The sequence below is a fragment of the Delphinapterus leucas genome, chromosome 10 (genome assembly GCF_059928025.1).
Source record: "Delphinapterus leucas isolate spDelLeu-1000000601 "Yukka" chromosome 10, BTC_Dleu_Yukka2, whole genome shotgun sequence".
Taxonomy (NCBI): Eukaryota; Metazoa; Chordata; class Mammalia; order Artiodactyla; family Monodontidae; genus Delphinapterus; species Delphinapterus leucas.
This window is the reverse complement of record NC_143138.1, coordinates 38,764,430-38,774,407: the sequence shown is the minus strand read 5'-3', so window position 1 is coordinate 38,774,407 and position 9,978 is coordinate 38,764,430. Positions and strand designations below refer to the sequence as shown.

Here is a 9,978-nt window from a genome sequence, read left to right as displayed (position 1 = left end):
AAGGAAGGAACCTGTGACCTTATCGTCACTTAAAAAGTAAAAACTTTCTCTTAAAATTTCAAATTCAACAGAAGACTGTAAACGAAGGAAGCAGGAGAATAAAAGCTTACAGTGTTTTCTTATTTTACCACTTTATCTTTTTAGTACAGATAAACACAGTTGTCTTTATAGAATATTTTTATACTTTTCTAAGTGCATTATCTCATTTGATGTTCATGACAGCTTAAAGGCAAGACAGTTATTACTTCCAATACACAAATAAACTAAAACTCGGAGGGGATATGTACTGAGGACCTTGGTGTCCTGACACAGTGATCAGTCATCAAATCCTTGTTGTAAAGCAGGGTTAGAAAAGTTTTTCTGTAAAGGGCCATATAGTAAACCCCAAGAGATCTTGGGGGCCATAAGATCTCAACTATTAAGCTCTGCCACTAGAGCTCAAAAGCAGTCATAGAAAATAGGGGCTCTCAGTGTTCAAAAAAAGTCTTATTTATGGTCCCTGAAATTTGAATTTCATGTAATTTTCATGTATCATGAAGTATTATTCTTCTGTTGATCTTTTTTCCACTATTTCAATCATTCTTTGCTCAGGCCTTACTTAGTTTGCCGACCCCTTTGTAAAGTACTGCACCTGGACTGGGTGGAAGCCTGCAGACCCTTGCCCTTAAAGAAGTTAGACTCCAGTGAGGAAGACAGACAAGTAATTAATTGAGAAGGGAAGATGAAAGTACAATGGTGCTGCACAGGTCAAGCATGGGGCTTGGGCGGGATTTTATTGAGCAAAGTAGGTCATTAAGTCCAGCCAGGGAGGAGGCAGCTTTTGAGTTGGGTCTGGGGAAATGTAGGATTTCCAGAGGTGGAGGAGATGTCAGGCTCCTGAATTAGAGAATCAATTGAGCAAAAAGGCACAGGCTTGGAAACTTACAGGCAGGGACTGGGGCTGGTAATGACTGAAGAGATGAAGTGGAACGTGAGGCTGGAAATGTAGGTTTGCCAAATTTGAAATTGAGTTAATTAATATCTGTTGCATGGAACCCGAATGATAGCATTTCTGGGCATATTGCAAAAGAGGACAGCACCTGTTGGCCAAGGAAAACTGCAACCCAGTTTCCTCCCAATTCTATCCTGGAAAACAAAAGGTGAGTTGGGGCAGACAGTCAAGCCCTGGAGTATGTGGATTCTGCCAGCTCAGGAAAACCACATGGGGTTTAGAAAAGACAGGAGAGAGCTGGTGGCTGAGGGAAAGTCCCAGAATGGGGAAATTAGTGCCTAGCACTTACCAGGTGCTCAAATATTTGTCTAATCAAAGAATAAATGATGTGCAGTTTATGAGAAAGGTCTAGATGAGGGAGAGAAAACGCTGAGAGGGACAACAGGGGAGCTGTGCTAAAACGCAAATGGGTTAGTGCAGATCCATCAAAAAGGAAATACATCTCTGAGTGACTGTTGATACTCTCTCTAAGAGCTCACCAGCCATCTGTTTAACAACTCATTTGAGAATTTTTCCAGAGTCAGTGTCAAGTTCACTGGACTGAGTTCCCAGAATTGACTATTTCTCCTTTTTCTTTCATCTGTTTTTCCCAAGTCTCCCAGCATGCTTCAGTTCTTCACACCTTTTCTGTAATTTCTGTAATTGTTCATATAAGCTGGTTTGTTTTTTTCCCGTATTCTAAAGCCTACACCTTTTTCTGTGTTTCTCGCTTTAAATGTAACTTTAAAAATCACTTTCCCCCCCTCCTATTTTCACAGGACTTATCCTATTTTGGATTTTCCCCTTCCAGAAGTTATTCTTAAAAGTGGTGGCCATTCCTTGGTATTCATTTTCAATTACATACATACGCCTCTCCCACAACTGTTTTTCTGCAAGTTCTTTTAAAAGTAGGATTATTCAGAGAACATGAGTCGTCATGTTTTTGCTGCTCATGGGCAGTGTCAGAATTTAATTTCTGCAAGATCCCATTCCTTTTGAGCTAACTTATTTTTTCAGGCTGTCATAGGGTCTTACCTAATGCTTCTTTGGAATTTTTGAAATATGAGCACCTAAAGTGTAGGATACATGTTTCATCACACCCATTCCCTGCCTTGATTACCACAAACTCTCACAATTTTGATCTGAATTAAGTCCAAAGTATCACTTCCCCGCATGGCTTCCTCTATGTCCTGCAAGATGAAATAGGCAACAGAAGAAAGTGAAAATATATTGAATAAGATTCCCAGTAGATGTCTGCATAATTGGAGAACCCCAATAGAACTTTCTCTTGCCTTTGTGATTGTTTTGTGAAGTATATTGGGAAGATATAATTATATTTTAGACTTGAGTCTCAGTAAACATGGCACAGTCAACAGAATAATTGAAGAGAATTGAATAAAGAGATTGAGGTGTGGACAGGATTAAGGGAAACCAACTAGGGATGGTGAAGACTAGCAACAGTGGGAGTCTTTACCACCCTGTAGGCCTGAAGACACAAGGGGTGGAGGTGTTACCAGACCCAATGAGAGTTTGTGTTAGTCTGCTAGGGTTGCTTTAACAAAGTACCACAAACTGGGTGGCTTAAACAATAGAAATGTATTGTCTCAGCCCTGGAGGCTAGAAGTCTGAAACCAAGACATCAGCAGGGTTGGTTCCTTCTGAGGACTATGAGGGAAGGATTTGTCCTCTTAGCTTGGCTTGTAGGTGACCGCCTTCTCCATGACTCTTCAGATCATCTTCCCTGTATGTGTGCCTCAACCTATGTTCAAATTTCCCCTTCTCATAAGGACATCAGCCATATTGGATTAGGGTTCATCCTCAAGAGCTCATTTTAACTTGATTACCTCTGTAAAGACCCTATCTCCAAAAGGTCACCTTCTGAGGTTCTGGGGGTTAGGACTCCAATATATCTTTTGAGGACGGGGATACAATTCAACCCATAACAGAGCTGTAGCAGTAAGAAAGGACTGCCTGAATACAGCTGTGCCCTTTGATAGAGGGATATAACCATGGCGCAGCAGGGAAATAAATACCCAGCCTCTTTCTCCAGTCATCCTCTCCAGCTAGTGCCTCCCATTGACAAAACTCAACTGGAAGTTAGAAGGCAAATGTGCCTGGGTGATGCAGTCCATGCAGGCCAGCCTCCCAGGGCACAGAGCAGGGTGGAGAGGTGGAGGGTGAATCTGGAGGGCAAACAAAAGATCCAGCACAGCCTGTCTGGGCAGTCTGTAGGATACACCCAAAGCAGCCAGCACTTTCCAAGCAAGAAATCAGCCTCTTGGGCTCCCTGATCCCTGGAGAGGCTTGATAACAGAAGTTGCTTGGAGATAAACCGCTTTCTGGCTTTGTTCTATAAAAGCTTATACTTCACAAGGAAATTGTGCTGGAGTGAAGGGTTGAGGGGTGTAGGTGGAGGAGATATAAGAATAAAAGCCTTGGGACTTCCCTGGTGGTCCAGTGGTGAAGAATCCACCTTACAATGCAGGGGACGTGGGTTCGATCCCTGGTCAGGGAACTAAGATCCCACATGTCGCGGGACCACTAAGCCCACGCGCCACAACTGCTGAGCTCGTGCGCCTCAACTAGAGAGCCTGTGTGCCGCAAAAGTACAGAGCCCACGCACCCTGGAGCCTGCACGCCACAACTAGAGAGAGAAAACCGGCACGCCACAGCTAGCGAGAAGCCCGTGCACTGCAACGAAAGAGCCCGCGTGCTGCAACAAAAAGATTCCGCATGCCTCAACGAAGATGCCAAGTGCTGCAACTAAGACCCGACCCAGACAAAGATAAATAAAATAAAAAATAAATAATAAATAAACCTTTAAAAGAATAAAAGCCTTGGCTTGGTAGGGTGGGAAACTATGCATCCTTTTGGATGCTCTGGCCACAGCGTGAAGATTGGAGGAGGGGAGGAGATTCTCTAGCAATGAGGAGGTTACAGAGATTGATGGTTCTGGAGGCAGGTAGAGCCCTTGCTCTGCTCCCTGGAGGTGCTCTGGGGAGGCAGCAGGGTGTTGCAAACTGACCTGCGCTGATCGTGTCCAACTCTTAGTTCTTCTACCTGGGTAAAGAACTTCTACCAGAGAAGTGTATAGTAATGAGGATTTGTCCGCACCACATCCTCACTCCCGGGATATAAAGAAAACAAGTTTTGACTAAAATCTGCCACACACATTTGTTAACATTCATTAGCAGGCAGGCACAGCACAGCTCTCGTGACTTGTGTATATTCTCTGAGGTCACTCTGTCCTCCTGGAACCTCTGGCCCCAGGTTTAATTTCTCCAGTTTGGCAATCTCGGGGCCAGAGTGAAGACTGTTTAGGAAATACGTAAAAATGCGCAACATGGTTTAGACATTTGAGTTCTGATTTCTACCTGCTATGCAATGTCAAATTCATATTTCTTTTCCTTCTTTCAGATACTTTCCACCAGGCCCACCCTCATGACAAACATGTATCGAGTACCCACTGCAGCCCGGGCAGGAGACTAAGGGTTTGGAGAAGCAGAGAAGAAGAAAACATAGCCCTTGCCCTGTAGGACTTAATAGCTAATTCTTTTTTTTTTTTTTAATTTTTATTGGGGTATAGTTGATTTACAGTGTTGTGATTCAGGTGTGCAGCAAAGTGAATCATTTATACGTACACACATATTCGCTAATTCTTACATAGTAATGACTGTTTGCTGGACACTGTTACCCCTCATCCCTCAAACAACTCTATGAGATCAGTACCATTATTATCACCTGTGTTTGACAGATGAAGAAGCTGAGGTACAACCAAAGTCGCACAAACTAGTAAGAGGCAGAATTTTGAATCTGGGCAGCCGGGCTCTCAAATTCATACTCTTAACCACACACCCTATCATCTGTCTAGTTTAGTGGGGGATTATAAAAACAGTAGATGCACAAAGTACCACAGGAGCACAAAAAAAAGAGGCCCGCTCAGCTCAGGATTTGAGAAGAGCTGAGGAGAGAGGCATCTCCTGAATGAGATGACACGGGGGCAGCATTGGAACACATCAAATAGGTGTCAGCTGGGAACAGAAGGGAGGGACGGAACCTGCGGTCAGAGAAGACAGCATGGTATGTGGGGGAACCATAAACAGCGTAGCATCACTGGAGTATAAAATGCAACGGGAAAGGAGGGAGATAGTTTGCTCCACAAATGCTGATTGGGCCCCTTTCATATGGAGGCACTGTGCTTGTTGTTGGGGGTATGGCAGGGACAGAGTTTCTAAGGAAATTGAACTTGAGTTTTCAAACATTTTGCTTCCTTATTCACTAAAATAACTTTTTGAAACTACCCCCATGCAAAACATGCAACAGACTGGGAATAGAAGGGAATTTCCTCAACCTGATAAAGGCTGAGGAAAAACACTCAGCTGTCATTGTATTTAATGGTGAAAGACTGAAAGCTTTCTCCCTAAGATCAGGAACAAGAAAAGGATGTCCACCCTCTCACCACTTCTGTTCAGTCTTGTATTGGATTTTCTAGATAGGGTCACTAGGCAAGAAAATTACATAAAAGGCATACAGATTGCAAAGGAAATTGACACTTTAAAAGTGTTAACATCACAGTTTTGAATGCCATCCAATGGAATTTAAATACAATAGCAATTTGATACCCACCATCATTCATTTTTATATGTAAAAAATAAAAATCACTTTAAGAAATGTTACATTACCCGCTTTTCTCCCTGCACTTGTATTTCTATTTCATTTTACTCTCACAGAAGTTTATCCTCAGGTAATACAATTTTATGCTTAAAAGTCTTGTATTGATCATCCTGTCATACTTCTCCACCATACAAATGTGTGTTTATGTTGTAATTTAATTTGTAAAAATGTTTCCTGAGATCATGATCCTCCAAAAGCTTTCTTACCTATCATTATGAGTATTATTATTGCATGATTAATCAAAATAACATATAGGATCATTTTGTGATAGATGAAATTTTATTGCAAATATACCTCAGTGCAAAGGTAGGTGATTTTTCTCAATAAGCCCTGCATCATTCTATTCATGTTTGTTTGGTAATAGCTACGAAAACTTGGTCACATAAAGTAAGTACATGGGAATGGAAAAGGTTTGGCACAGGAGTATCATTGTTTTTTTTAAACTCCTTCCAAATGTGCCAAAAATCACGTAGTAATCATCATCAAAATTTATATTAGTGACCGTCAACTGACAACTCCAAGAGGTCCTTATTCAGTTTTGTTGAAGGCAGGTAATTGGAAACCATCTGACTTGCAAAAAGTCATTCAAGTTACTTACTCTCTCAATCCAAACACCAGTATTTCAATATGTTCCTTTGTTTGGACCTTTGAGAGGTTTATACACCCTCTGGCAGTGAACCTGAGAATGATTTTTGGGGGAGGGAAAGGCCTTTTTTGTTTGTTTATTTGCTTTGATTGCCCCACTACTCCTTGGAATGACGGTGACTTTTGTTTACTGCTGTATCTCCAGGGCCTACAAGAAAAGTGTCAGATACGTAGTAGGTGCTCAGTGAATTATCTGGGATGTTAGGAAAGAATGTAGAAATCATGGGTGGCTGGGTGTATGGGGGGGAAGGGACCAGGGCAGGAGGCAGAGACACAGAGGCACTCAGTGCACTGATTTGAGTTTCTCATGTCAAAGGCACCAAGAAGCCACCTTTCCCCAAATTGAAGCAGCACTGAGTAGAGAAAAGGCCTAATCTTTGGCATCTCACCTGGGTTTGAGTTTTGACATTGACACTGAATAGTGGTGACTTTTGGCAAACTCTTGGTCTTAAGAGTCCTACCCTGGGTAAAAAGAATAACTGTCCCTCTCTCAACGAGAGGCTTTGGAGGAAGTAACAAATATGATCATGCCTGTGAAGTACCTGCACCATTGCATGCACTCAGTAAATAGGAACTGTCCTTCATTTGAACCTGCTTCTTTTCCTTTTGGTGGCACCACCTTTCCCTCTACTAGGCCAGAAATTTGCACTATTGGACTTATTCTGAACGTTCACTGGCACAGATACTAAGCAGTAGACAAGATGGTAGAGTTAGGGGCCTCAGGGGAAATCCAGGGCAGTGGGACCTCCTGTACCTCAGTTTCCTCATCTAGGAAATGAGAGTAATAACAGCCCTACCTCACAGGGTTGCCGTGCAGAATAACGTGTTAGCTTTTGTGAAGTGCTTAGAGCAGAACCTGATACACAGTAAAGGGTTAATAAGTGAGTGCTACCTGGGAGAGAAGGAGCACGCCAGGGTAATAGCAGAGTGGGAGAGTGGGGATCATCTGAGCTGCTGTGTCTCCCACACACCATTTATAAGATGCATCCGGATGTCGCAGGGAGTCAGGCTATATGGAGGAACGAACACCACTGGGCAAGTTTCAGTGAGTGTAGCAGGTTAAGGGCACCATGCGTATCTGTGGCCAGAAGAACAACATATTTCCTTCAAGGCTCCTGCCCCTCCAAAGCCCTGCCTGCTATTGGTCATGAGCTTATAATCAACAGATAAAGTGGGGAAAATATGGAATAACTTCCAATACAGGTGTCAGAATCTCTTCAGCCATGAAGGAGGAAGCTGTAGTGAAAATGCAGGCATGAACTCCAACAGATGTTTTGTCTGTCAAAGAGAAAAAATCAGTATAGGAGACAGCTCCTCAGCAACAGAGCAGTCCCTGAAGAGGAAATGTTGCCTTATGACTGGGATTAAGCCCTTCAAAGAATTCTTCAAGGAGAAACCAAAACTGTGCCACTGAAACTCCTCAGATTGTTGAAATAAGCATTGAAATGGATAATAATTCATGTGTCACCCCAGGAACAAGACTTGCAAGAAGAGGTTTCTACTATTGACATGCTCCGTGGGGTAGGAAGAAAAAACATTCCTGTTCTGCAGAGACACAAAGTTCATTGGATACTGGTAAAAAGCTTGGTGGAGGGAATTCCCTGGTGGTCCAGTGGTTAGGGCTTGGCGCTCCCACTGCCAGGGGCCTGGGTTTGATCCCTGGTCAGGGAACTAAGATCCCACAAGCCACACGGCCAAAAAAAAAAAAATAATAATAAGTTTGGTGGAACTCGAAGTGGACTTCAAAGGAGAGAGAGGCGAAATGGCATAAGCTCTGTACATGACATGAACATCATTTCCAGCAGCACTATAGGAGACAGAGATTGCAGGATACTGTAGGCTTGTGTTTTCCCATGAGAACTTAAACAAGCGGTCAAAGCTCCTCTTTTCTAATAAAACACGCCTTTCTGAATTAATGCTTGAGAAATGTTCTTTCCCTGCTGTCTCAGATTTAGCCCCTAAATGGCCTTTGATTAAACAGCATATTCCTGTGAGCCCACATTCAACATTTTTTGATACGTTTGATCTATCCTTGGCTTCTACAGAAGCTGAAGAGGATAAGCTTAGAGAGAGAAGGCAGCTTGGTGTTGAAAAAGAGGTTGATCCCCTTTCCGATGCACAAACACATACGTCTGAAGACGCTGTACCGGTTAATTTTTTATATAAACTGGAACCAAAGTCAGCTCCTAGAATGACTGAAATAAATCAGAACAATTCTGCAATTTCACAAGCTAATTGTGACTCAGAAGAGGACACAACCCCCCAGTGTTTGCAATCACGCAGGCAAGGGCAACGTCAGGTACCCGGAGACAGCCATGCCCATGCTAGTAGATGGAGAGCTTGGGAAGTCCATAAACAGATTGATTACATACACTGCCTCATGCCTAATTTGCTTCAGATTACAGGCAATCCCTGTCACTGTTGAGAGATGAACCATTACGAAGCAGAGCCTTTCTTTTTTTTTTTTTTTTTTTTTTTGCGGTACGTGGGCCTCTCACATTACAGAGCACAGGCTCCGCACGCGCAGGCTCAGTGGTCATGGCTCACGGGTCCAGCCGCTCCGCGGCATGTGGGATCTTCCCGGACTGGGGCAAGAACCCGTGTCCTCTGCATCGGCAGGCGGACTCTCAACCACTGCGCCACCAGGGAAGCTCAGCAGAGCTGTTCTTGAAGAGAAACCTGAAGGCCCATTTTTGATCAGGGACTCTGCGAAGAGTCCTCTTTTCTGTGATCTTCCGACGTGACAACAGATCCCTGCCTGCCCAAATTGAACAGTGGAATCATAACCTTAGTTTTAATACTCACGACCCTTAGACAATTCATTCTTCCACTGTAACAGGACTTTTGTGGAACGCTTTAAAGATCCCAGCTCTTGCATGTTTTTTGGACCATTGCTTACTATATCACTAAATAGGACATTGTCTTTTAGGCCGCAATATAACTGCCATGCAGTCATCTGTAGGTGCACCACATATGATGGTGGTGGGCTCCCTTCCCATCAATGCTACAGGATTTTTTAAAAGAGTGTCATTAAAAACAAAAAGAGTTCGCTGGTTAGAATGAGAACCAGTCAAGGCAAAGTAAACTCTCCCATCCCCAAAGGACATTACCTAGATCTGCTTTTATGTGCCTCAGAGAGTACACCTATAGCAAGCACACATATCAGGGTTAGGCTTCTTCAGTACAGTACGTAAGCTTAGTGTTAGTATCTGTCAGACGTGATCTACTGTTACTTAGATAAACGTGGTGCCTATTGAGACAGCAGAGGATAGAGCTACAGGTGTTCAGTAAGGCTACAAAAACATTTAGTTGATTTAGTTAATGGGTTTTTAACGGCTGTAGTAATTGAGTGAGGCAACTCTGGGGCATTTGCTGTGAAGAATTCTATTTCTTACTGAAGAATAAATAATCATTGGATGAGTGTTACAACAGCGTGACTAATGTCTGAAATTACCATTTTCCTAAAAATGCTTCTATAAACTTTCAAAAGTAGCAATGTTTGCAGTTACTATAAATCAAGCTTTGGAAGTCCCCAAAATAAAGACTGCTTTCCTTTAAGGGAAAAAAATTGCAATTTTCTTACATGAGGGCATAGTGCATTTCACTTAAGCATTGCTATAGTTTATACTCAGTCTCCTTGTCTGTTTCGTGAAAAGTACTGTTAAGTAAACTGGATTTCTGTCAACTCC

The 9,978-nt window shown here is 42.8% G+C and overlaps 1 pseudogene; it reads left to right on the top strand.

Moving 5' to 3' along the window:
* Positions 1–7,945: 7,945 nt before the first annotated feature.
* On the top strand, positions 7,946–9,580 carry LOC111178733 (suppressor of cytokine signaling 5-like; annotated as a pseudogene).
* Positions 9,581–9,978: the final 398 nt, after the last annotated feature.